The sequence below is a fragment of the Clupea harengus genome, chromosome 18 (assembly GCF_900700415.2).
Source record: "Clupea harengus chromosome 18, Ch_v2.0.2, whole genome shotgun sequence".
Classification (NCBI taxonomy): domain Eukaryota; kingdom Metazoa; phylum Chordata; class Actinopteri; order Clupeiformes; family Clupeidae; genus Clupea; species Clupea harengus.
This window is the reverse complement of record NC_045169.1, coordinates 24,057,331-24,084,498: the sequence shown is the minus strand read 5'-3', so window position 1 is coordinate 24,084,498 and position 27,168 is coordinate 24,057,331. Positions and strand designations below refer to the sequence as shown.

Sequence of the window (27,168 nt, the reverse complement as noted above, 5' to 3'; positions counted from 1 at the left end):
TTATGCTGTTCCCAATGCAGAGACCTGTTTCAAAGATTGCACTTTTTGGCACGTGTCACACGTGAAAATACGACTCCTTACCTCGCAGCGCACGCGTCGTCATTTACGACAGGTGCGCATCACAGTCGTGGGTTCTAAAACCACACTACTTACGCCCTATTTGTCGAACATAAGCATTCAACATGTGCAGTTAAAACGAGCACCCGCCGTTTTATAATTCCGTCAGTTAAACAGTAGACCGGGTTTTGGTGTTTTGCACCCAGAAAAATGAACGGACGCGGTGGATACGCACCCTCATCGTGAAGACTGAGCACAAGAAAGGCTTTGCTCGCGTCTACTGTAAGACAACAAGACTATACTTTCAGGGATCATTTCTATAGTTTCTGACTAGGAAATGCGTTTCAAAAGTGTTGAGTCTCGCAAATCACGATGATGAGTGATAATGTTGCTCTTTGAGCGTGAATCAGGCACAACGTGAGGTATCTATCTCATGCTTTTTCATTGATGACTGTTCCTGTTCTTCTTTCAAGAGCAGGAGGAGAGTTGACATTTTCAGAGTGGTTCCGCAAACAATTGTGAAAAAAAAGCTTTTTTTATGCTTTTCCCAATGCAGAGACCTGTTTCAAAGACTGCACTTTTTGTCACGTGTCACAAGTGAAAATGCGACTCCTTACCTCACAGCGCACGCCTCGTCTTTTAAACCACACCACTCATGCCCTATTTGTCGAAAATAAGCATTGAACATGTGCAGTTAAACGAGCGCCCGCCGTTTTATAATGCCGTCAGAACAGTAGACCGGGTTTCGGTGTTTCCTTCATTGCCAGGCAGTGTTTTGCACCCGGAAAAACGAACGGACGCGGTGGATACGCACCCTCATCGTGAAGACTGAGCACAAGAAAGGCTTTGCTCGCTTCTACTGTAAGACGACAAGACTATACTTTCAGGGATCATTGCTATAGTTTCTGACTAGGAAATGCGTTTCAAAAGTGTTGAGTCTCGCAAATCACGATGATGAGTGATAATGTTGCTCTTTGAGCGTGAATCAGGCCCAACGTGAGGTATCTAGCTCATGCTTTGTCATTGATGACTGTTCCTGTTCTTCTTTCGAGAGCAGGAGGAGAGTTGACATTTTCAGAGTGGTTCCGCAAACAATTGTGAAAAAAAAAGCTTTTTTATGCTGTTCCCAATGCAGAGACCTGTTTCAAAGACTGCACTTTTTGGCACGTGTCACACGTGAAAATGCGACTCCTTACCTCACAGCGCACGCGTCGTCTTTTAAACCACACCACTTACGCCCTATTTGTCGAAAATAAGCATTGAAAATGTGCAGTTAAACGAGCGCCCGCCGTTTTATAATGCCGTCAGAACAGTAGACCGGGTTTCGGTGTTTCCTTCATTGCCAGGCAGTGTTTTGCACCCGGAAAAACAAACGAACGCGGTGGATACGCACCCTCATCGTGAAGACTGAGCACAAGAAAGGCTTTGCTCGCTTCTACTGTAAGACGACAAGACTATACTTTCAGGAATCATTTCTATAGATTCTGACTAGGAAATGCGTTTCAAAAGTGTTGAGTCTCGCAAATCACGATGATGAGTGATAATGTTGCTCTTTGAGCGTGAATCAGGCACAACGTGAGGTATCTATCTCATGCTTTGTCATTGATGACTGTTCCTGTTCTTCTTTCGAGAGCAGGAGGAGAGTTGACATTTTCAGAGTGGTTCCGCAAACAATTGTGAAAAAAAAAGCTTTTTTATGCTTTTCCCAATGCAGAGACCTGTTTCAAAGACGGCACTTTTTGGCATGTGTCACACGTGAAAATGCGACTCCTACCTCGCAGCGAATGCGTCGTCTTTTAAACCACACCACTGACGCCCTATTTGTCGAAAATAAGCATTTCTATAGTTTCTATAGTTTCTGACTTTTTGGCACTAGCTCATGCTTTGTCATTGATGACTGTTCCTGTTCTTCTTTCGAGAGCAGGAGGAGAGTTGACATTTTCAGAGTGGTTCCGCAAACAATTGTGAAAAAAAAAAGCTTTTTTCATGCTGTTCCCAATGCAGAGAGCTGTTTCAAAGACTGCACTTTTTGGCACGTGTCACACGTGAAAATGCGACTCCTTACCTCACAGCGCACGCGTCGTCTTTTAAACCACACCACTTACGCCCTGTTTGTCGAAAATAAGCATTGAACATGTGCAGTTAAACGAGCGCCCGCCGTTTTATAATGCCGTCAGTTAAACAGTAGACCGGGTTTCGGTGTTTCCTTCATTGCCAGGCAGTGTTTTGCACCCGGAAAAATGAACGGACGCGGTGGATACGCACCCTCATCGTGAAGACTGAGCACGAGAAAGGCTTTGTTCGCTTCTACTGTAAGACGACAAGACTATACTTTCAGGGATCATTTCTATAGTTTCTGACTAGGAAATGCGTTTCAAAAGTGTTGAGTCTCGCAAATCACGATGATGAGTGATAATGTTGCCCTTTCAGCGTGAATCAGGCACAACGTGAGGTATCTATCTCATGCTTTGTCATTGATGACTTTTCCTGTTCTTCTTTCGAGAGCAGGAGGAGAGTTGACATTTTCAGAGTGGTTCCGCAAACAATTGTGAAAAAAAAAAGCTTTTTTATGCTGTTCCCAATGCAGAGACCTGTTTCAAAGATTGCACTTTTTGGCACGTGTCACACGTGAAAATACGACTCCTTACCTCGCAGCGCACGCGTCGTCTTTTACGACAGGTGCGCATCACAGTCGTGGGTTCTAAAACCACACTACTTACGCCCTATTTGTCGAACATAAGCATTCAACATGTGCAGTTAAAACGAGCACCCGCCGTTTTATAATGCCGTCAGTTAAACAGTAGACCGGGTTTTGGTGTTTTGCACCCAGAAAAATGAACGGACGCGGTGGATACGCACCCTCATCGTGAAGACTGAGCACAAGAAAGGCTTTGCTCGCGTCTACTGTAAGACGACAAGACTATACTTTCAGGGATCATTTCTATAGCTTCTGACTAGGAAATGCGTTTCAAAAGTGTTGAGTCTCGCAAATCACGATGATGAGTGATAATGTTGCTCTTTGAGCGTGAATCAGGCACAACGTGAGGTATCTATCTCATGCTTTGTCATTGATGACTGTTCCTGTTCTTCTTTCGAGAGCAGGAGGAGAGTTGACATTTTCAGAGTGGTTCCGCAAACAATTGTGAAAAAAAAAGCTTTTTTATGCTGTTCCCAATGCAGAGACCTGTTTCAAAGACTGCACTTTTTGGCACGTGTCACACGTGAAAATGCGACTCCTTACCACACAGCGCACGCCTCGTCTTTTAAACCACATTACTTACGCCCTATTTGTCGAAAATAAGCATTGAACATGTGCAGTTAAACGAGCGCCCGCCGTTTTATAATGCCGTCAGAACAGTAGACTGGGTTTCGGTGTTTCCTTCATTGCCAGGCAGTGTTTTGCACCCGGAAAAACGAACGGACGCGGTGGATAAGCACCCTCATCGTGAAGACTGAGCACAAGAAAGGCTTTGCTCGCTTCTACTGTAAGACGACAAGACTATACTTTCAGGGATCATTTTTATAGTTTCTGACTAGGAAATGCGTTTCAAAAGTGTTGAGTCTCGCAAATCACGATGATGAGTGATAATGTTGCTCTTTGAGCGTGAATCAGGCACAACGTGAGGTATCTAGCTCATGCTTTGTCATTGATGACTGTTCCTGTTCTTCTTTCGAGAGCAGGAGGAGAGTTGACATTTTCAGAGTGGTTCCGCAAACAATTGTGAAAAAAAAAAGCTTTTTTATGCTGTTCCCAATGCAGAGACTTGTTTCAAAGACTGCACTTTTTGGCACGTGTCACACGTGAAAATGCGACTCCTTACCTCACAGCGCACGCCTCGTCTTTTAAACCACACCACTTACGCCCTATTTGTCGAAAATAAGCATTGAACATGTGCAGTTAAACGAGCGCCCGCCGTTTTATAATGCCGTCAGAACAGTAGACTGGGTTTCGGTGTTTCCTTCATTGCCAGGCAGTGTTTTGCACCCGGAAAAACGAACGGACGCGGTGGATAAGCACCCTCATCGTGAAGACTGAGCACAAGAAAGGCTTTGCTCGCTTCTACTGTAAGACGACAAGACTATACTTTCAGGGATCATTTCTATAGTTTCTGACTAGGAAATGCGTTTCAAAAGTGTTGAGTCTCGCAAATCACGATGATGAGTGATAATGTTGCTCTTTGAGCGTGAATCAGGCACAACGTGAGGTATCTATCTCATGCTTTGTCATTGATGACTGTTCCTGTTCTTCTTTCGAGAGCAGGAGGAGAGTTGACATTTTCAGAGTGGTTCCGCAAACAATTGTGAAAAAAAAAGCTTTTTTATGCTGTTCCCAATGCAGAGACCTGTTTCAAAGACTGCACTTTTTGGCACGTGTCACACGTGAAAATGCGACTCCTTACCACACAGCGCACGCCTCGTCTTTTAAACCACATCACTTACGCCCTATTTGTCGAAAATAAGCATTGAACATGTGCAGTTAAACGAGCGCCCGCCGTTTTATAATGCCGTCAGAACAGTAGACTGGGTTTCGGTGTTTCCTTCATTGCCAGGCAGTGTTTTGCACCCGGAAAAACGAACGAACGCGGTGGATAGGCACCCTCATCGTGAAGACTGAGCACAAGAAAGGCTTTGCTCGCTTCTACTGTAAGACGACAAGACTATACTTTCAGGGATCATTTCTATAGATTCTGACTAGGAAATGCGTTTCAAAAGTGTTGAGTCTCGCAAATCACGATGATGAGTGATAATGTTGCTCTTTGAGCGTGAATCAGGCACAACGTGAGGTATCTATCTCATGCTTTGTCATTGATGACTGTTCCTGTTCTTCTTTCGAGAGCAGGAGGAGAGTTGACATTTTCAGAGTGGTTCCGCAAACAATTGTGAAAAAAAAAGCTTTTTTATGCTGTTCCCAATGCAGAGACCTGTTTCAAAGACTGCACTTTTTGGCACGTGTCACACGTGAAAATGCGACTCCTTACCACACAGCGCACGCCTCGTCTTTTAAACCACATCACTTACGCCCTATTTGTCGAAAATAAGCATTGAACATGTGCAGTTAAACGAGCGCCCGCCGTTTTATAATGCCGTCAGAACAGTAGACTGGGTTTCGGTGTTTCCTTCATTGCCAGGCAGTGTTTTGCACCCGGAAAAACGAACGGACGCGGTGGATAAGCACCCTCATCGTGAAGACTGAGCACAAGAAAGGCTTTGCTCGCTTCTACTGTAAGACGACAAGACTATACTTTCAGGGATCATTTCTATAGTTTCTGACTAGGAAATGCGTTTCAAAAGTGTTGAGTCTCGCAAATCACGATGATGAGTGATAATGTTGCTCTTTGAGCGTGAATCAGGCACAACGTGAGGTATCTAGCTCATGCTTTGTCATTGATGACTGTTCCTGTTCTTCTTTCGAGAGCAGGAGGAGAGTTGACATTTTCAGAGTGGTTCCGCAAACAATTGTGAAAAAAAAAAGCTTTTTTATGCTGTTCCCAATGCAGAGACTTGTTTCAAAGACTGCACTTTTTGGCACGTGTCACACGTGAAAATGTGACTCCTTACCTCACAGCGCACGCCTCGTCTTTTAAACCACACCACTTACGCCCTATTTGTCGAAAATAAGCATTGAACATGTGCAGTTAAACGAGCGCCCGCCGTTTTATAATGCCCTCAGTTAAACAGTAGACCGGGTTTCGGTGTTTCCTTCATTGCCAGGCAGTGTTTTGCACCCAGAAAAATGAACGGACGCGGTGGATACGCACCCTCATCGTGAAGACTGAGCACAAGAAAGGCTTTGCTCGCTTCTACTGTAAGACGACAAGACTATACTTTCAGGGATCATTTCTATAGATTCTGACTAGGAAATGCGTTTCAAAAGTGTTGAGTCTCGCAAATCACGATGATGAGTGATAATGTTGCTCTTTGAGCGTGAATCAGGCACAACGTGAGGTATCTATCTCATGCTTTGTCATTGATGACTGTTCCTGTTCTTCTTTCGAGAGCAGGAGGAGAGTTGACATTTTAAGAGTGCTTCCGCAAACAATTGTGAAAAAAAGCTTTTTTATGCTGTTCCCAATGCAAGAGACCTGTTTCAAAGACTGTACTTTTTTGGCACGTGTCACACGTGAAAATGCGACTCCCTACCTCGCAGTGCACGCGTCGTCTTTTACGACAGGTGCGCATCACAGCCTTGGGTTCTAAAACCACACCACTTACGCCCTATTTGTCGAACATAAGCATTCAACATATGCAGTTAAAACGAGCGCCCGCCGTTTTATAATGCCGTCAGTTAAACAGTAGACCGGGTTTTGGTGTTTCCTTCATTACCAGGCAGTGTTTTGCACCCGGAAAAATAAACGGACGCGGTGGATACGCATCCTCATCGTGAAGACTGAGCACGAGAAAGGCTTTGCTCGCTTCTACTGCAAGACGACAATACTATACTTTCAGGGATCATTTCTATAGTTTCTGACTAGGAAATGCGTTTCAAAAGTGTTAACCCAGGTGGACGTTCACACCCATCTAATATAGTGGGGCACCAACGATGTCATTACATTTGATTGATGATGTACATACACACAGACCTGTATAAATGCACTGGAACGCTTGCACAAGGGCTCTGTTTGGACAGGTAAGATGCATGACTCACTCTCTTCACCAGAGTGGGATTTGAACTTCTTACCATCAACATTGCAAACTGCATACTTACCACTGCACCACCAGGATCCTGCTCTACCATGCATCTCCCGTATATTTGAGGGCAGGGGCGGCTTGTCCATAAGGGCGATTATTATGCACTGCCTAGGGAAAAAAAAAAAAAAAAAACCTCCTGATGTATAAACGCAATATCCTTGTAAGTCGCGTAAATGACATGTAAATTTAAATGTAATAATTTTTTTTCTTGTCGGATTCTACCACTAGACCGTCTGATCTGCCTCTGTATGTCATTGTCGAATCAGGTAACAGTCGTTCAGTCAGCCTAAAGTCATGTTTCAAATGGCCCCGCCCTTTCTGGGGCGATTTGGGGCGAAATGAAAATCGCCCCAGACCTCTCCCAATGACTCCCATGTTAAATAAATTTTGTTTCACAAAACAGAGCTCTCAATGCATTCTCTATGGCTTTCGGGAGGGCTCGCTCCTCCTGGTCTTGTCATAAGTAGTGGACGTAAAATCCTATACGAACGTCATACAGCTCGACAGAAGCATATTCTGTCAAGATGGCTGCCCTGTCCAGTGCAATAACTCGATTCGCTCTTTGACAGAAACTCCTTTTTAGTCGGCGTACAAATGAAGATAAATTGACAACAAAACAATTAGGACTTCCTAGACCAAATGTATCCATTCAACAGGTTTCTACAAAGGGAGGGAAATCCTACATCCAAGAATTGGAACGAAAGAAAATCGCGGTCGTTAAGTGGCTAACGCGGTCTGTATTTCATATCACTTTATATAGGTTTCACAGTGTGTTTCACAGTTCGCTTCTTGCACTAACACTGAATATTTTTTTATTTTGCTTTTGTAAGCCAATACTTTCAAGATCAGTCAATAAATATTGTTGGTTTTGACTTATGTTACCCCTTCTTTATGATGTTACTGGTCCTGTTAAGCTATGTTACATCATACAACATTTGAGACACGTGGATAATGAAAAAGTGGGATAATTTAATGTGAAGCCACATCATGTTTGCTTATGAAGGCTCCTGGATGCAACTTTCTTCCATAGCTTTCCACCTGTAACTTGCTACTTTAGCTATGTAGCAAGAGGGTACATATTACTGTTGTGTCCTGCCAATAGTGGACAAAAAGGTATTGCTGTATGAGTTAATCAGCTAACTTAATGTACCTACTGAATGGGTCGCCTTAATCATTATCAAAAAAATTGCCCCCCCAGGAGCCGCCACTGTTTGAGGGTAACATAGTGGGGCACCGAAGCCTAATATGTCAATCATGCCATGTACTTAAATTTGATTGATGATGGATGAATGAGGAATTAGGGGACTATTACCAGAAGTTTTCATTCTTGCTCATGGGTTGCCTTTGCCTGTGCCTGTGGGCCTCATTTATAAAACGTACGTACGCACAGATTTGATCTTAGAGTGTTCGTGCGATCAAATCCACGTCTAAGTACAGATTTATAAAAACCGTCTTAGACGTAGAAAAGGACGTATCTCTACATCTGGTTCTAGTTCATGTAAGTACATTTCCTTGTGGCAATACTGGAGTACTGCAGGAATTCGGAACTCTCCGAGCGCCGACACGCAGTTTCAACATCATCATCGTCACACTGACCACCACCGTCACCATTAGCGCTAATGGTAAAAGGCCAAATGAATGTTTCGCTCAATAAAACCAATTAAAACATTTGAATAATTCATACATGAATGAAATTCACGTCTAATACGTATTCATTTTAGTTCCACACGTGTAAAACATTTCGCTTAATTTATAGCCTATAAAAAAGCCTGATAGTGACAGTTTTCAGTAGGAGATATGGCTGCATTGGCGTTGTTAGAGGATATTATCCCTCTATGTCCGAAATGTATTACATGTCCATACAGTGCCCAGCAACTGCGGAATGTGAAAGAGGATTTTCGGCGTAAAACAGGGTTCCCAATGGCTTCTCACCCCGATTACGCACACTCAGACAGCCTAGGAAGCCCACTTCAATACAGCACATGCCCGTGCGTGGTCGGTAGAGCGGGGAAGGTGGCGATGTTTGGATGCATTGGGAGGGACACTGCTATATCACCCCGAAAAGGTTTGCCAGATCATCCTAGCCTGTTGTGTGCTACACAACATCTGTCTAAGCCATGGCATAGAGCTAGGAGAAGACGAAATGCGCATGGACCAGGATGACCACCCTCCCATCCCAGCTGGCTGGAACACGCACATCACTGCGCTGAGAAGACGGGAGCTGATTCACCAACTATACCAACAGTATAAGAATAAATCCACACATGTTAATTTTCTTCCGAATGTTTTATTTAGGCACGTTTGTTCAAATAACCCTCAATAGAGGACAGAGTTCGGCAACAACCTCACTAACAGACTCATTCAAGTCCCTTTGTGAATGAGAAGAGGAAGCTGATGATGGCCGACGAGGCCCCGATGCTGGTGCAGCAGGTGCTGCTGCCTCAGATGGGGCTTCTGGTGCTGCTCGTGCCGCAGGTGTGGCCGCTGGTGCTTCGGAGACGTGTCTTCTACCATGCCACATACTTTGCTTTTGCCATTACGCCACCCGACAGGCTTTCAAACAATGTTTTGGCCCGCATCTGCTCTTCCATCAGCAGAACGTCGATTTCGGCCTCACTATAATTCTTCGTTTTACATGATTCTTTCTTACTTGCCACTGTCACAGAGAGTTTGTGCATTGAGGATGCGCTCCGTTTGTGCATTGAGAATATGCTAATTGGATTAAGTAGGGGCGTTTTGAGGGCGGAGATTCAGCTGCGCACAATTCCACGATCATTTGTGATTTATAAACGCAGGAATGGCGTACACTTGTTTTTTTGGGCGTACGTTCGTTTTCTGTGAATAACACTTACGACCATTTCAGAAAACGTCTGAGATCAAATGTAGGATGGTTTCTACGCAACATTTTATAAATGAGGCCCTGTATGTTTCCCATGCATACATGACTGACAGTAGTGTGATTGACACATCACTAGCCAATCACCACTTGTCCTTGCCCTCAATGAAAAAATCATGGTGTCAAGCAAAGATATTGAATAGAATTCATAAGGAAATGAAAAGACAACTGCTGTGCTACACACACACACAGTATGTCAAAAGGCAAATGTGTAAATAACGTCTTTTAAATAGTAGTGGCAATAGTTTCGGGGCTTTCCTTTAACCCTGTCTAGAGGTGTCTTTATGTGAGGTACCATGCTAACAAATAAAGCTAAATCAAGGACAGATCATTAAAACACAAAGAGCCAGGAGAATGTGAGGTACAATGCTAGCAAATATAGCTAAATCAAGGACAGATCATTAAAACATAAAGAGCCAGGAGAATGTGTTTCAGTTTGATGTGTTCTGACAAATGCTAAATAAGGAAAAAGAGGGTTTTTATAATTTTTTTTGAGTAAAAGTGCATACGAGTTGTCATCCATTTGGCACGTTTTGAATGTTAGGAACTAGAGTTTATATCATTTTTATACTTTCTAGTGTGGAGTTATAGGATCAATATGAGGTAAAGAGATAAGGTGAGAGTTATGTTTGTTTGAGGCTGGTGTATCTCCAACATAGAACACACGTTTAAATGTCAATGTATTGTTTCATATATTGAGAAGTACTAAAGGTTAATTCACTGTCAGAACAATTTTCCATTGCAGATATTTCACTCACACTACTTCCTTGTTTTGTGGTTAGTGCTACTGGAAGTTAGTACAGGCAGTGTGTGTAAGGGATTGTATGTGATTTGCATGTATGTGTGATTTGCAAATATGAGAGAAAGAGAGAATTTATGGCTCCAAACATGAAACATTTGCAAGTAGTTTAACAAATGAGTCACTATTTTAGAGCATTTTATGGGGAGAGCACTGCTTTATTTCACATGTATGTATAGGTCAGTATTAATCACATAGCAGACTGAGCAACAAGAAAGAAAACTGTCATAAATACATAAAATGGTACCATACTAGTTACCAAAGGAGGCAGTTGTCATGTGTGAACGATCACCTCTAAGAGACTCGGCTCACATAGCAGCTGACCCTGGATGTACCAGTGCACCAACACGGCTTTCCCTCAGGGTGAAACATAGCAGCTGACCCTGGATGTACCAGTGCACCAACACGGCTTTCCCTCAGGGTGAAACATAGCAGCTCACCCTGGATGTACCAGTGCACCAACACGGCTTTCCCTCAGGGTGAAACCTGCACAGGCGTTCAGAGACTCATGCAAAGTTCAATGCTTCCATATTTAGCATTATTAATATTGCATCAATAGATTTGTTTTAATTTAAGCGCATTGAAATGGAGTAAAACGGGCAAAAGATAATCTCAATGGTTTATTTCTCCTAGGAAAGAACTTGTTATCTGTTAACTGTTGTCATCTGCTTCTGAATCAGATCAAGGCCACATCCAACACAGAGGAAGCAGCTATGATGGTCCGTGTCCCTAAATGCCAGTGATAACCTTGCAGTTCCTCAGTTGTAACTCTCTCAAGGGTTTCTACTTCCTCATTCACATGCTAAAGTCAAACTCCAATATGACATGATATGTGTCACATGGACGTGGCTGATAATTGTATAATTGTCAGATTTTAATGGCACAAGCGACACACTGCAACACACACGTGAATACATGGAGGCGACACAGGACACACACACACACACAGGCCTGAAGTCGCTGTGAATGTCTGGTCTACAATTTCCCATCCAGGACTGTCCTTCCTCCAGGACCCCAGGAGCTGTGGGCAGCTTTTAAGCGCCCGGGGATCAAGTGAAGTGAACCGTCCGTCTTGGTCAGGGACGGACAGGAGAGTGTTCTGTTCTTTTGCATGTTTTTTCTGTTGGGGTTCTTAGTGGAGGAAACCCCTTGTGAAGACGGGGAGAACATGCAAACTCCACACAGAAAGGCCCGGGAGATAGCCCACCTGAGCACTGAAGGTCTGGGGAGGACCCTGCCTCCCAGAGCCAACAGTGCAGCAGTGCAAGCACCTGAGCCACCGTGCCACCGTCATGTGATCAATGCATCAGCATATTTCTCTCTCTCTCTCTCTCTCTCTCTCTCTCTCTCTCTATCTTGATGTCAGTCTTTCACCTCCTACCACCGTGATGTGATCAATGCATCAGCATATTTCTCTCTCTCTCTCTCTCTCTCTCTCTCTCTGTTCTCTCTCTCTCTCTTGATGTCAGTCTTTCACCTCCTACCACCGTGATGTGATCAATGCATCAGCATATTTCTCTCTCTCTCTCTCTCTCTCTCTCTCTCTCTCTCTCTCTTTCTCTATCTCTATCCCTATCTCTCTCTATCTCTCTCTCTCTGCTCGCTGTCTTTTTCGATGTCAGTCTTTCACCTCCTACAGCAAATGTGCAAGAGGACACTGTGGAGACGCCACAGCAAGGTCAGGTGTATGTGAGTGTGTTAGATACCCAAGGAGCACACACACACACACACACACACACACACACACACACACACACACAAACACACACACACACACACACGCAAAGTGCTGCAGATCACCACTGAAAGAGACAAGACTCCTGTCCTGTGAATGAAGCTGGTTGTCATGGCCATTCTCTGCCTCATCCTGGGAGGGTATGTGGTGCTTTTCAAATTGCAAGTGTAAGTTTGCTCAACTCAAATCTTTATTTTCACATGGAGAGTTTAGAACAGTATATAACATGCACAGTGGTTGTTGTATATTGTATATACTGAGGCACCCTTTATGGCTTTAGCTGTGGCTGTAAGGACGTGAGAATGAAGATATGAGAGCAAACTTACACTGAAATTTCAGAGAAAGATGCTGATGCACTAACCACATTAGCCACGTCCATGTCTGACACATTTCATTTAAAAAAATCTATTTGGAGAGAGAGAGAGAGAGAGAGAGAGAGAGAGAGATGCACTAACCACATTAGCCACGTCCATGTCTGACACATTTCATTTAAAAAAAATCTATTTGGAGAGAGAGAGAGAGAGAGAGAGAGATGCACTAACCACATTTTATCACCATCTCTCTTGAGTTAAGCTTTTCATGATATAGTTAGATGAAAACATGCTTGGTTTTGGACATAAAAATTAGAAACAGCTGTTTTTTACCCAGGCAGCAAACATACTTATGAAATTATATATCTGTACTATGTTTTGGATAAAAGGATCTGTTAAAAGAATTCATGTTATACAATAGGTCACACATGAGTATTAACTGCAGGGCTGCAGAAAGTTTTTCAAAATCAAAATATAAACTGCGGAGAACAGTTACGGTGAGTAATTTCTACATTAAATGTGTTATGTGACATGTGTGATATGTGACAACATCATGGTCCACCGTGCAAAACCATGGTCCAATTTGAGGAACTGGCAAGAATAGTGCTTACTTACTGTGAGGGTATGAAAGAGGACTAGTAGGGGAACTTTCACACAAATGCAAATAACCGTTTGACAGCTGAACTTCCTAAGTTAAAGAGACTGACAAGCGACATACTTCTAACTCATAGCTCACAATTAATACTTGACTGAATCTAGGACATCACAAGGATGTCAGAAAACAAAATCTACTCAAATTTAACACCAAAGGACACACCAGAGGACTCTACCACAGGTAACTGAAAACCGAGTGAGCTTTAACTTTATGTACATTCAATGTTTTGAATGACAGTGTAGGATGTTGTCAACATAGATTTTTATATATTGCACATTATATTGTTTGTAAGCTATACTGAACCAACCTCACAATCTTATGTATGTGTCTGTTTGTGTCTCTGTTTAGTTCATTGTTTATTCATTAAATTATTATAGTCATTAGTTGTTATTTTACTACTTCTTCTACTTCCCTTTGACATTAATAGCTTTTTGACAACTGCAGTAGTTCTGCTCATTTGGACTGCGTCATACGTTTACTTATACCTACAGTATGTATACTTCTCTAAAAACCAAAAGATGCCATTTTTTTATATTTGACAACCCTACACAGTGGGTTCAGCTCTCGCAATACCACCGAGAAGACAATTATGGGCAGATGGTCTTAGTTCATGTCTGCATTGCTACTCAATGTGGATTAGATTTCAATACATGTGGTGATCTACGGGCAAAACGACAGACTGTGTTACAGAATAGAACTTGACTTGCCATGTCTTGCCGTTCAACACATGTCAGAAGAGCAGCAAAGCAAAGAAAGGAACTATGTTTTGGAGCACAGACAGGTCATTTGACACTTCTCTTTTGTGTTTTGGTGTGATCTTAGCCATGCAGACAGATGAGGTGACATACTCTGACATCAACTTCATCAAAACAGGAAATAGGCACCAGAAGCAAACCCACAGTGGTAAGTTCTCCTCGATCTAAAAGGCCATAGCTTAAGTAAGGGTTGCTAAGGAAATAAGGAAACTGCTTCAGATAAAGTTTATACTATTTTTCACTATTGCAGAGTTATTAGAAACAACAATTAGAGTACAAATATATCGTATGGGTTTTCTGAACTCATTTTTTCCTCTGCTGAACTGAAATGAAGATGGAGACGGTGTAACTGCCATCTACTCTCAGGTCAATCTGCCTAAAATGGGTATGTATGAACAATACCACATGCCATGACACAACATATACAATCTGATGTTTTCTAAACAAAGTTCGGGAGGAGCCCATAGGGATGATTGACATAGTAGGGTCAGAAACCTCAGTTCCGTGACCATCCTCTGGCTAAGATGTTTTGACGACTGATTTGACTTCTATCAACCTTTTATAAAAAATGTAGCCCCCATGTCCCTCGCAAAAATGTCGGCATTTTTTGCTAGAGGGCCGAATAAAAAATGGCAGCAGGGCCTATCTTGTAAAAGTAACTTTTTTACCAGAGCACCTAGAATAATGTATGAATACACTTTTTGTGGTAAATTGACCATAAGGATTGTGATTCTGCCATCATTTTGACATTAAGACATCATCTTGACCCCGAAATCCAAGATGGCCACCATCTGTTAGAGCGAAAACATGGGCTGTGTTCGAAAAACTGTAGCCGTCCTAATAGCTGTCTTAATCTTTGATCTTTCGTTAAGACAGGTGTCTGACTCGAGATATCTTACGTGTGAAAGTATCTAAAAAAAACTTTGTTTTTGAACAGCCTTTTTAAGATGGCGTGTACGATAACGTGTGACATTGGCAGGGCTCTCAAGTTTTGAAGACAGGCAAGAGTGACATATACCCCCCCCCCCCCCCCATTTGCCCCATTGGCCATTTAGAGGTCCATTCACTATTAAAAGAGGTCTTGTAGGTGGCTGCTCCTGGGACTTTTCTCCCTTTTGTTCTAGCTATCTCCTCCACTGTTTCTTCCACCGTCTCCTCCTCTTCCACCTGCACCGTCTCCTCCTCCTCCACCTGTACTGTCTCTTCCTCCTCCACCTGTACTGTCTCTTCCTCTTCCACCTGTACTGTCTCTTCTTCTTCCACCTGTACTGTCTCTTCCTCTTCCACCTGTACTGTCTCTTCCTTTTCCACCATCTTCTCCTCTAATGTGTTTACAACCTTCTCTGGGCCTAATCTGGCCTTTTTAGGGGGCTTTCCTCTTTGGACGAAGGACATGATGCTTATTTGTTTTTTACCTGACATCTTTGAAAGACAGATGCAATGATTAATGCATCCATGGCCAGGATATTTATAACATGCTAGTATGCCTAATGAGCTCGCGATTCACAACTTCACGTGAAGAAGCCTCGGAATCTGAATAGAATGTTCAAGCAAACACATTTACAAAAAATAATGCCCATAACATCATTGAATATGAATGAAGGGCTGCCTAATATTCGTTCGAATTATAGGCTATATATATTTTTAATAGGCCTACTCGAATGTATTATAGCCTATTAACGAAGTTCGGAGTCAAAGCTATAGTGAAAAGGCAGGCTATAGCCTAAAACTGTGTTGGCTACAAACACTCATTAAAACCTGATGCTAATTATCTGGGAAATATTCTCTAACTGCAGTCAAGTTGTCATTGCTTGTGTCAAACCATTGTGAATTTGTTGTAACACTAAAACAGGAGACTACTTATCCTTTGTAGAAGACTGATGCTCGGAGCTCCAGTGGTTTCCTCAGGTGAACGAAACTTTCGGAAGATCAGTCACGCGCAATTCCAGGATGCTTTATTTTCATTGGTTGCTGGATTAAATCTTACCCAGATACAAAAGATACGTTTTTTTCTGATTGGCTATTGTGTAGCCCATTTTTCTTTGATTGGCTGATAATTGGCACCTCACGGCAGAACTCCAGGGGATTCGGGGAGACGTGCTTGATTCCTCCATGGTAAGGGCAGCGCGGCCAGGTCATGTTTGCGTGCTGCGGCACATTAAATAGCCTAGAGTTTTTTTTCAGCGTGAGAAATACGATGTGTGGCGGGAGTGCGTGATTAAAGACCGAAATGAGTGACTGTCACGCTCAATGCGTGACACTTGAGAGCCCTGCATTGGTAAGCTGAAACGTTAGGCTATCTGACGTAGGCTAACGTGCTAATGTTAAAAAGTTGGCTGACTGACGCACACACAGCAGCTAACAACGGCCTATCTGAGCAGCAAACAAAAAGGTCATACGCCTACCAATCCAACATCTGTCCTATAGCGGGTCTACAACTTCCCCACCAAGCATTGGTTCCATTGCAGATCTCCCACCGGTATAGGCCTCACATGCAAGCTCTCTTGGGGTGTCAACCAAGCCAAACATGCTGATTATCAGCTCTCTAAATAAATTATTCTGAAGGGACGAACTAGTGAAATTATGTTTTCTAGACTAAGTTCAGGAGGAGCCCACATAGCACCTTCTCCCCATTCTCCTCCTTTTCACTATTAGCTCTAAGCTCACATTACCCCTTATCCATAGGGGGTGGCAGCGTTTGCATGCAATGTCCACTATAGGCATCTCAGGAACACGGCCTGCTTATTATCAGCTCTCTAAATCAAGCATTCTGATGGGCAAACTAGTGAGATTTAACACAAATAGTGACTAGAATTAAAAAGGTTCCAACAGAAATGGATATGAGTTGTTTTTGTATCTTATTCAGTCCCAGGAAATGAACTGGACCCACCACCTCCATCTGATTCCAGGAACATCTCGACCCTGGCCAAACCTGACCCTGCCAACTCCTCACCACAGCAAAATTCTGAGAAAGAGAGCTGTCCTGGTATCTCCCAGAGATGCACAGTCCTCTTACTCTCTGTGTGTGTTCTCCTGTTGGCCGTTGCTGTTACTATGGTAGCGCTCTGTGAGTATGACTGTACTGTTACTATGGTAGCGCTCTGTGAGCATGACTGTACTGTTACTATGGGAGTGCTCTGTGAGTATGACTGTACTATTACTTTGGGGGGGTCTGTGAGTATGACTGTACTGTTACTATGGGATGGCTCTGTGAGTATGACTGTACTGTTACTATGGGAGTGCTCTGTGAGTATGACAGTACTGTTACTATGGGAGTGCTCTGTGAGTATGACTGTACTGTTACTATGGGAGGGCTCTGTGAGTATGACTGTACTGTCCAACACAGGATGTACCATGAATAGCTCAGCCTTTTGAAATCAGTTGGGTAAAATAGGTTCCTGAAGCAGATGAAAGATTTTGATTTCAATGAGTTAATCAGTGTATGTGGATGACATTGACAATGTATGATGCTGATTCCATTCTTTTGTAGATGTTGTGAAAGTGGAGAAATATTCAGGTGAGTGAGTGTAAGAATGACATACCAAGAGTGAGTGAATGTGTGGCCAAGGGCATGTGAGAGTAGAGTACAGAGTGAATGTGTGGCCAAGGGCATGTGAGAGTAGAGTACAGAGTGAATGTGTGGCCAAGGGCATGTGAAAGTAGAGTACAGAGTGAATGTGAAATGGTGAACAAAAGCTGTGAGACATCATCACCATTTGAAATGAAAACTATATGAAAAGGGGGAGACTTTTCAGAGGAAATTGCTAGTATGAGATAGGTTAGGGTCAGGGTCAAATTGCTAGTTTAAATTAGGTTAGGGTCAGATTCTGAAAGTATGCACAATTGACAGACAATTTCATCTTACTTTTTGAAAATTCAGTCATATCTGGCCAAGTGTTTTTACATACACATTATTTGAAGTCTTTTATGTATAAGACATCAATCTGAAAATAACATTGTACCAAGTAATCCAATAACTATGAACATTTTCAACTGACCACCAACCATGACTCTAACACTAACCTTAAATCTAACCTTTTCTACCATTTCTATTTTCATGACCATGTTGTCCAAGTAACAAGTTTGCCTGTTTAGTAGAACAGAAGATCTGCCACATGTTATTAACTTTCCAACAGGTGTTAAAGAACAGTTAGACTTACTGAAGGTGGAGCACGCCAATGTTACTCTGGCTTTGCAAGCTAATATGTCAGGTAGGGAAAAATGCACAAGCACTGTATTACACACATCTGGAGATATTTAATCAAGATTGAATATGGATAGCCCTACAAAAAGTCAGTTAAATATCAAGTACTAGCTCTAACTCTCAACTACCTGTCAACTTACTGTCTACTAAACTATAACTTACTTGAAGCTAACCCTACTCTCATCACTCTACCCCGATTCTAAGTGTGTAACTGTGATTTTTATCTGTCAACAAAATCAACACATTTTTAGATAAAACCCCTCCAGCACCACACACTCGTCCCCAACACCCCACCATTCCCTTACCTATCCACACTTAACACCAACCCTCCACCACACACTCGTCCCCAACACCCCACCATTCCCTTACCTCTCCACACTTAAAGCCACCTCACACTTGACACTCAGTGGATATTGACTGGTTTTCCTTAAACATAACACAATACAAACTGGAAGCAAATCATGAGATAATGCTCTGGTAATGCATTGTTTACTAAGTCATTAACTCTGACTAACACTTGACCTCTCTGAACTTTGGCTATTTCTTTTTCCAAGATGATAATAATCTTCTCAGGGGAGAAAAAAAAACAAAAAACAAAGAAAATAATTGGCTTTTTCAATACCCCCCCCCGAAACTGACTGGAAAGTTCTCTGTTATTATGATATTTAATGGCATTGTCTACTATTGTTTTCTTCTCTTTCATCAGAAACTGAAAGGATGTTAATTGAGCAGAAAAACAGAAATGATGATCTCACCAAGGAGAACACAAAGCTGAAGACTGAGCTACAAGGTGAGATTTCCATACATCTGTGGTGGACTGTAGGTTCCTAGACCTTGTCTTCCTTCTGGTGCACAAAAGCACTGAAAAAGCAACAGGTCTGTCCATATCAGGTTTTGACCATGTAACAAGACTTGTAACATACTTATCAGTAAGACTAATATCTGTCTTTGTTTCGTTCAAATGAGCGGTATATACAAACAGTATGTCAACAAATCATGACAAACCAAATGCCAGTTTTGGTGGTCATTATTAATTGCATTCCTTATAAAGGGGTGAGGAAGTGTGCGGATGACTGGGAGTACTTCAATGGATCATTTTACCACTTCTCCACTGATGAGAAGAACTGGACTGAGAGTAGAGATGCCTGTGTGACTATGGGAGGACACCTGGTCATCATAAACAGTCAACAAGAATGGGTATGACATGAATTCCTTAACAAATATTTCATGCTCTACTATCTGACTCTAATGTACTAAACTCTAATCAGTAGTGGCTGGTGAACTCGATATTTTGTGCAGTTGCCCCCTGTCCTATACCTCAAACATACCTGAGAGTAGCAACTGTTTACAAGTGTGCAGACCATTTGTGTGAATGTTAGGATGGCTATTGCATATACTGTATATACAGCATTATTTGCATCATGTGTTAAACACCAGGTTAATGAACCATGTCTCCTAGGGCCACTCAAGATTATTTCCTTACCTGATATAACATCAGCAACAGCATCCTGTTTTAAAATAGTACATTATGTACATACAGCAGTAAAACTACTACTACTATTGATTCATCAGATGTAAAAATATTAATTGATCAGTCGTATTCATAATCTACAAATAAAAAAGAGTAAGAATGAATGAGTAAAAAAGAGTAGACAAGCTTTAAAGACTAATGTGATTGAAATCAGCATGGTGAAATGGTTATTGCAGTCGTCATTATTATGTTGCTGATCAAGATCATGAGAGTGATATTTCTTACATTAGAATCACCTGAAGGACAAGACTGATCACTGGATTGGTTTAACTGATGCTCAGGAAGAAGGCACATGGCGCTGGGTGGACAAAACACCCCTCACAGACCTAAAGTTGGTACAACCCAAACATATTTACTTTTGTTTCTCTTCTCAAAACAATCCAAATTTAATGTAATTGTCTTGGTTAGATATGTACAGACCTAAAACAAACAAAGTAAAGAGCTAAAATTTGATTCCTGGCATGGTTTAATTTTACAAATTATGAGCACCATGCTATTCTTCCAGGTTTTGGGGACCACACCAGCCAGATAACTCCAAGGGATCTAATCAAGATGGAGAAGACTGTGCCATTATTACAGGAGGAGAGTGGAATGACATATCGTGTGGTAGATCATTTAAAATAATCTGTGAGACTAAAAGCTGTAGGTAGACATTTTGTAGGAGAGTGTCTAACGTGGGGGATGAATTTTACATAAATTGCGATTTCTGGACATAAAACTAGGGAAACACTTTAGTTTAGAGAACATATGTTAACTATTCACACATAACTAATATGCATCTGTATTAATGCCAAAAGAAGTCTGCATTAAGCCTAATTAATTAGGCCTATATTCGTCACTTTCTTATTCTCACAGAATATGTCATTTATTCAAAATGTATTTCAATTTATTCAAAATGACATAAAAAGCATGAAATCCTTGTGTGAGTTAGGCATTTTTATTTAGAAAAATACGAGGATTTCTCAAACATACGACAAGCGTCCAAAGGACCCTACTCTCAACCCTTAAAAGTCACCATCTTGTGTTTCCACAAGGCAGAGACCTTTTCCAAAGCCTTAACCCTCCTTTAGGTTCTGACAGATCTCTCTGTCTCGTGAGGCTATAAGATGAACCTGTTGGTAGTTTGTTTGTTGGTAAAGTAAAGTTTGCAGGTACGAATACCTGTTCTACAACTATTCTATGCCGCTGTAAGTGGCATATTTAAACAGTTTATTCAAAGGTTATGCATCTTCTTTTGATATTGATCCTTGCTATATATCAGTAAACATTGGTTAAGACCAACTAGTTGGTTATTAAGGTTGTACCAAAAATAAATAACCTATTCAATCAGAATAAGAAATTGGTGAATACTGGCCTAATAAATGATTAATGGTGCTTAATGCTGGCCTTATGTGAAAGAAATATGCTATATAATTATTATCATGATATGTGTTGTAGTTTGATATTAGTTTGTTAAATGGAAGTCTCAGATGTTTCTTTGTTCTCATTGAGAGGAATGATGAGTTTGTGAGAATGTGGGGGGTTTTGGAACTCAGAGATGTTAAACTCAGACCTGTCATTTGATGTTTAGGGTAGGACTGAATTAGGAGACCATGTGTTTATGTGAACTCATTCTGACTGTTGTGTTAAAGTCTGGGTTTGGGGGTCTTAGGTAAACATTCTTATCTCTGGGAACCAAAGACGAGATGGTACAACCATGGGAGTGTCATGTTTGAGTTCTGTGATATTTTCTTGAATAAAGCGCACACATTTCTAAGAAGATAGGCAGTGTATGGTTGAAGAGTCGTCTGAAACCACTACACTCCTTTGGGCCAGAGTAAATGTCTGTTATTGATTATATTCTTGGTTGTGTGTGTCTTAATTCTGAGGTTTAATACAGTCCTGGTAAAGGGTTAAAAATTCCCTGACACCTTATTGGGCACTGATACATACACCAATGTAAGCTCAGTACATCCATGTAAGCTCAGATTTATGTTGTGTTATTTTTAAGGACAGCCCTTTCTCTTAGCTTGCTAGTCATATTTGGGTCGAATGTCGTTCCATTCTGAGGCTTATGAGTGTTGGTTTAAATGAATGTCTTTCTATTCTGAGGCTTATGAGTGTTGGTTTAAATGAATGTCTTTCTATTCTGAGGCTTATGAGTGTTGGTTTAAATGAATGTAAATATATTCCCATGGTTGGTGCACAAACTGTTACTGACCTGTCTATAAGGACCCAAGCTCTTACTGACCTGTCTATAAGGACCCAAGCTGCCATCCTTGACTGCTTCAGCTTCTCCTGCTCTGGTATTGTCCAAGGCGTTGTCTTGGTAACACCTTTGTGAAAACCTCTCTGTCAGTTGTACTATTATACTTGTCCACATAAGCACATATGCCTGTACAAGAATGTATGTGAGAATGTGAATAAAGCTGATTACATTTTTTGGTCCAAATTTAAGTTTACATTTTCAATGGTAATGTCAGCAGTATGAAAGAAAATGGCTCTGAGTGTAATTTGCATTATTTGTGTTAGCCTATAGGTGCCACTACTATGTTTAAAAGCTGTTCTTCTTGGTACAGATTCATCAGTAGGGGGCGGTGTTGAGGTGAAACCACCATCTAATTCAGATCACAGCCAAATAATTCAGTCCCCCACATATACTTCAGCAAAGGCAGTATTCATCAAAAGAGCAGGAAAATATTAAGACATTTCAAGTCTTCTTGTTTTCGTCCTTTTCATTTTTGAATGACAGTTAGAACCCATTTCAAGGTTGGAGAATACAGGTGAAATATATAGAGAAATACTACATTATTTACTACAACTATTTCTGGGATTTCGCGGATTATATTTGGAACTATGCACATATTCTATTTAGTATTAACAAACGATTTTAAAGACGTTTGGTTGCATGGACAATGTGGTGTTTTTTCTTACATATGTAAATTATGAGTTCCTATGAATTATGGCCCCTGTTTCCTGAACTGATGAATCATTACAGTAAGTGTAACGATGGTGACAGTTGTCCTACTGTTAGTTCCTAAGGAGGTTAAAAAGAACAGCAGGTCAACAGCCACAAAAATGAAAATAACCCAGTGTGTGTGTGTGTGTGTAGAGGAAATTTAAGAGAGAGTGATAGAGAGAGAGATACCGTATTTTGCTGACTATCTACTGCACGTATAGAAAACGCATTACAGCTGTTTATGTAATTTCATAAAACAAACCCTTGTATTGACCGCACACATGTATTAACCACACTTTATTCAATGTTACATCCTCTTGTCACGTAAAACCAATAATAATAAATGTATGGTAAGCCACTAGTAGTGGGAAGGGGAACTCTATGCTGGTTACACATATGCTTCCACACACGCCAGCCCAGATAAACCAGTTTAGATTGTTATGTGGTGATCTACAATAAGGGATATAGGAGTCACTGTTGGCGGTTAAAAGTACCACACAAGTCTGTTGCGTCTGCCATTAGAATGCAGTAAATTATGCGCATATGAAACGCAGCATCGCAGTGTCTGTGTTGACTAATGGTGTTTCTGTTAATATTAACAAACACGCAGGCACTTACATGGTTTGTCTTTTCATGGATGTTTTTCACTGAAGATGCTACCTCTTGGTCATTGCAGATGAAAACACCCTCAAAGTTAAGTAGGCATGCTCACTTGAGCTACACATAAAGAAACCATTGTTATGCGTTCAAGTTACCAGTAGTTCTGACCATAGTGCAGTCTATGCACCTGTTTAAAAAAGTGAATAAAGCTATTAAATACATGAAAGTGAGTTATTCCTCCCACCCTTGTTAAACCGGTAATGTTTCTGATTTCAGTCCACTGCCACGGCCAGCATATGAGGGGTGCCAGCTGGGTAAGAAAATGGCTGCTCCTTTACACAGCGTCTCCACTTCATAACTGCTAATGACCCACTCCAAAAAGCTCTTGTACAGAGTATTGCTACAGATTTTTCCATTCTGCATAAACTCAAACCTTCAGATCAATTAAGATGAGATCATAGTGAACATACAGTGAGCTCCTACAGACACATCTGATATACTGAGGCCTACACTACTACAGACACATCTGATATACTGAGGCCTACACTACTACAGACACATCTGATATACTGAGGCCTACACTACTACACACACATCTGATATACTGAGGCCTACACACACACACACACACACACACACACACACACATCTGATATACTGAGGCCTACACTACTACACACACATCTGATATACTGAGGCCTACACACACACAGACACACACACATCTGATATACTGAGGCCTACACACACACACACACACACACACACACATCTGATATACTGAGGCCTACACACACACACACACACATCTGATATACTGAGGCCTACACACACACACACACACACACATCTGATATACTGAGGCCTACACTACTACAGACACATCTGATATACTGAGGCCTACACTACTACAGACACATCTGATATACTGAGGCATACTACAGACACATCTGATATACTGAGGCATACTACACACACATCTGATATACTGAGGCCTACACACACACACACACACACACACATCTGATATACTGAGGCCTACACACACACACACACACATCTGATATACTGAGGCCTACACACACACACACACACACACACATCTGATATACTGAGGCCTACACTACTAAATGTAGTCCTTATGTTTTCACATTGTTGTTAATACTGTAGGTACACTGGAATTCGTCCATTGTGGTTGACTTTAATCAGTAACTTGCGTCTGATTTCAGCCGGAACCTACGTCAGACTTTACCTGTCATAAAAATGTAACCGGATGCATTTCTTAACCACGCCCACCTGAGCGTGGATAATAGCCGCATCTCCCCAGATGTGACTCTCTCTCTGTCGGCGCCCACCTGGCCAGGGCCTCTTCAGCTCTCCCTCCCGGCCTTGACCGAGGAGCAAGCCTCTTTGACCTCCTCTCACCTCAGGCATCGCCTGCACACGGTGAAGAACTACTCTCTTTGTTCTCACTTCTTACGGCCGACATATGCCTAAGATCTCAGTCACCGAACTGATAAGTGAGACGCAGTAAGTTTAGCGAAAGCAGCTAACGATAGACCTGCTAGCTAACTCCACACAACGGGAACAAAAGGCAGACTGCAACGTTCTGAGCGATCAAATCCTCCGATCTAAACTGCAGGGACACAGACATCACAGCAAGGACAACTTTCTCCATTTACGGACGGCATCATCTCTTCTCTGCCTTATCCACGTCGGACCAGCCCAACACTTTTCCCAAAGGACTGGTAACTGACATTAACTGGGCATTTAGCTATCCTAGCTATTCACAACCTGGCTAAGCATAAGACTGTTTACATGCCATTGTTCATGTGTTTCATATGTTTTGTTTACTGAACGTAAATGTTTATATATTTTCATTGTTAGTTGGTAGTTGGCTTCGCCACACCATCTGGGTTATCGTTAGGATTGCTTCTCAGACAAATCGGGTCTTGCATGCATCACTAACCATTTCCCTCTTTTCTAACATGGCATCTTAATCGCGCACGATTACACATACATTGGCCTTCACATAGCCTCACACGCGAAGAGAATACTCGAACTTCGCGCTGCATATAGGCTCGTCCTTGTTCACATCACATGTATGTTCGCGTGCGTGCACACACATGCACGCGGAACTACGGTGATCAGACAAAGGAACACACACCCACACACATTCTTTCTGGCGCGCTCCTAACAGCGCAACCCCGAGCTCACAAGCTCACACACACACTCCCTCTCGATTACACATACACCTATTCCTTCAATTCATTGGTTAGTTACATTTAGCTAGATTACATATTGTGTGTTATTTTCTTATCATTGTGTAAATAAATACTTTGATTTATATACGCTGGTTTATTTAATGTTACACAAGAATGGACGTTGCCAACCTCTTCTATTCAGAATTCTAATGACCTTCAACCATACTATTAGTAAGGTAACTTTGGTTGTAGTTATTAATTTAATTATTAATCAGAGTTCCAAATTGATAGTATAATATATTTTATGAGACTGATATATTTAACGAGACTGATTTGTGGATTATCATTATTTTGACCACGTGGAGGACACTACACTTTGTGTGGCGCCCCCTAGGTGTTCAACTTAATTGATCTGCCTTTGTGTTGAATGGTTGATGCCTGTCCAATCGGGTGAGATTACCAACATATTGTTGCTGTTGCAAGGACAGCACCAGTGTGTCTTGGTGGCCCTCGCAAAGACGGTATCACAATTTACACACAATTGCACCCACATTCACCCGGCTCCTGCTCACAGGGTAAGTTACCTACATAGTCTGGTACTCCCATGTGAGGCTGGTACCAATTTCACCTACAATACTTTGTCATAGAAACCAATAAAGGGATTATACTCATGGCTAGATTTCTCTACTCAACTTGTAAAATGCAACACATTAGCTCACTCTCCCATGTCATGAAGTCTTCTGATGAAAGGCCAGTCTAGAGCTGCCAGGTGTAGCATTCTTCAGCTCCTGAAATGAGTGGAAGACTGTGAGGTGAAATAGAGTCAGAGTTTCATATTTCCTTATCAGAGACCTCAACAATAACAAATGCACCAGTGGCCTCGCTTGCTGTGGCAGGCCAGTGGTCACTCTGGTGGATGTGTGCCACTCCAGGACACCGGTGGGCAGAGCAGGTACTGCAGCTGACCTCTGGGAGAGTGAGATCATATCATCCTGGTGGGAAAGTTGAATTCAAATTAAGAGAAGAAACACCTAAATCAACAGTAATATGGATAATCTTAATAATCTTAATTCATTCAATATATTCATGGACACATACAGTACCAGTCAAAAGTTTGGACACACCTTTTTTGGAGAAGTGTTTTCTTTACTTTTATTATTTTCTACATTGTAGATTAATACTGAAAACATTTAAACTATGAAAGAACCCATATGGAATGATGTACTAAACAAAAAAAGTGTTACCTACCATGTAGAAAATAATAAAAGTAAAGAAAAAAAATTACAAACTTTTGACTGGTATTGTACATACTATTCATGTTGACAAAACACCATCTCTCTGCCAGGACCCAGGCTGATGGCTGACAGTGAACAGTCACTGTGGTACACTCATGGGTAGAATACAAGCATGATCACATATATATATATATCCTGTTGCTGACCACTTGGGCGTGAGCAAAGTGAATTAGCATGCTAGTCAACACATGTGAAGGTGAGAGGCGCTACAGTACTGTGGTGATAAAATAATGAATTCATGTAAAGGTGGGTGTTAACTGCAGGGCTGTAGAAAGTTTGCAAAATCAAAATATAAATATAAATATAAACAGTCTGGAAATTACAGTGTGTCGTTTCTACATTAAGATATTAGGCAACATCCTGGTCCACATTTCAAAACCTGGCAAGAATAGTGCTTACTTCCTGTGAGGGTATGACAGACGACTTGTAGGGGAACTCCCACACAAATACTGGCTGGTGGAAACAGACTGTCTGAAAATTTGAACTGTCCATCAATAC

At 41.7% G+C, this 27,168-nt stretch overlaps 1 long non-coding RNA gene, 10 other non-coding genes and 1 pseudogene across 11 annotated transcripts; all 12 read left to right on the top strand.

Moving 5' to 3' along the window:
• The first annotated feature begins 349 nt into the window (after positions 1-349).
• Positions 350-562, top strand: LOC116224811. Its single transcript, XR_004165759.1, has one exon. It is a non-coding gene; the product is annotated as a small nucleolar RNA U3 (small nucleolar RNA).
• Positions 563-928: 366 nt separating this feature from the next.
• On the top strand, positions 929-1,141 carry LOC116224768. Its single transcript, XR_004165724.1, has one exon. It is a non-coding gene; the product is annotated as a small nucleolar RNA U3 (small nucleolar RNA).
• A 366-nt stretch (positions 1,142-1,507) lies between these two features.
• LOC116224828 lies at positions 1,508-1,720 on the top strand. Its single transcript, XR_004165776.1, has one exon. It is a non-coding gene; the product is annotated as a small nucleolar RNA U3 (small nucleolar RNA).
• Positions 1,721-2,379: 659 nt separating this feature from the next.
• On the top strand, positions 2,380-2,592 carry LOC116224838. Its single transcript, XR_004165786.1, has one exon. It is a non-coding gene; the product is annotated as a small nucleolar RNA U3 (small nucleolar RNA).
• Positions 2,593-2,973: 381 nt separating this feature from the next.
• LOC116224826 lies at positions 2,974-3,186 on the top strand. The gene has a single exon (XR_004165774.1). It is a non-coding gene; the product is annotated as a small nucleolar RNA U3 (small nucleolar RNA).
• Positions 3,187-3,552: 366 nt separating this feature from the next.
• LOC116224832 lies at positions 3,553-3,765 on the top strand. Its single transcript, XR_004165780.1, has one exon. It is a non-coding gene; the product is annotated as a small nucleolar RNA U3 (small nucleolar RNA).
• A 367-nt stretch (positions 3,766-4,132) lies between these two features.
• On the top strand, positions 4,133-4,345 carry LOC116224797. Its single transcript, XR_004165745.1, has one exon. It is a non-coding gene; the product is annotated as a small nucleolar RNA U3 (small nucleolar RNA).
• A 366-nt stretch (positions 4,346-4,711) lies between these two features.
• Positions 4,712-4,924, top strand: LOC116224829. Its single transcript, XR_004165777.1, has one exon. It is a non-coding gene; the product is annotated as a small nucleolar RNA U3 (small nucleolar RNA).
• A 366-nt stretch (positions 4,925-5,290) lies between these two features.
• LOC116224813 lies at positions 5,291-5,503 on the top strand. The gene has a single exon (XR_004165761.1). It is a non-coding gene; the product is annotated as a small nucleolar RNA U3 (small nucleolar RNA).
• A 370-nt stretch (positions 5,504-5,873) lies between these two features.
• Positions 5,874-6,086, top strand: LOC116224769. The gene has a single exon (XR_004165725.1). It is a non-coding gene; the product is annotated as a small nucleolar RNA U3 (small nucleolar RNA).
• Positions 6,087-6,488: 402 nt separating this feature from the next.
• On the top strand, positions 6,489-6,589 carry LOC116224785 (annotated as a pseudogene).
• Positions 6,590-16,769: 10,180 nt separating this feature from the next.
• LOC116224616 lies at positions 16,770-18,977 on the top strand. Its single transcript, XR_004165651.2, has 3 exons — positions 16,770-16,965; positions 17,389-17,415; positions 18,809-18,977. It is a non-coding gene; the product is annotated as an uncharacterized LOC116224616 (long non-coding RNA).
• Positions 18,978-27,168: the final 8,191 nt, after the last annotated feature.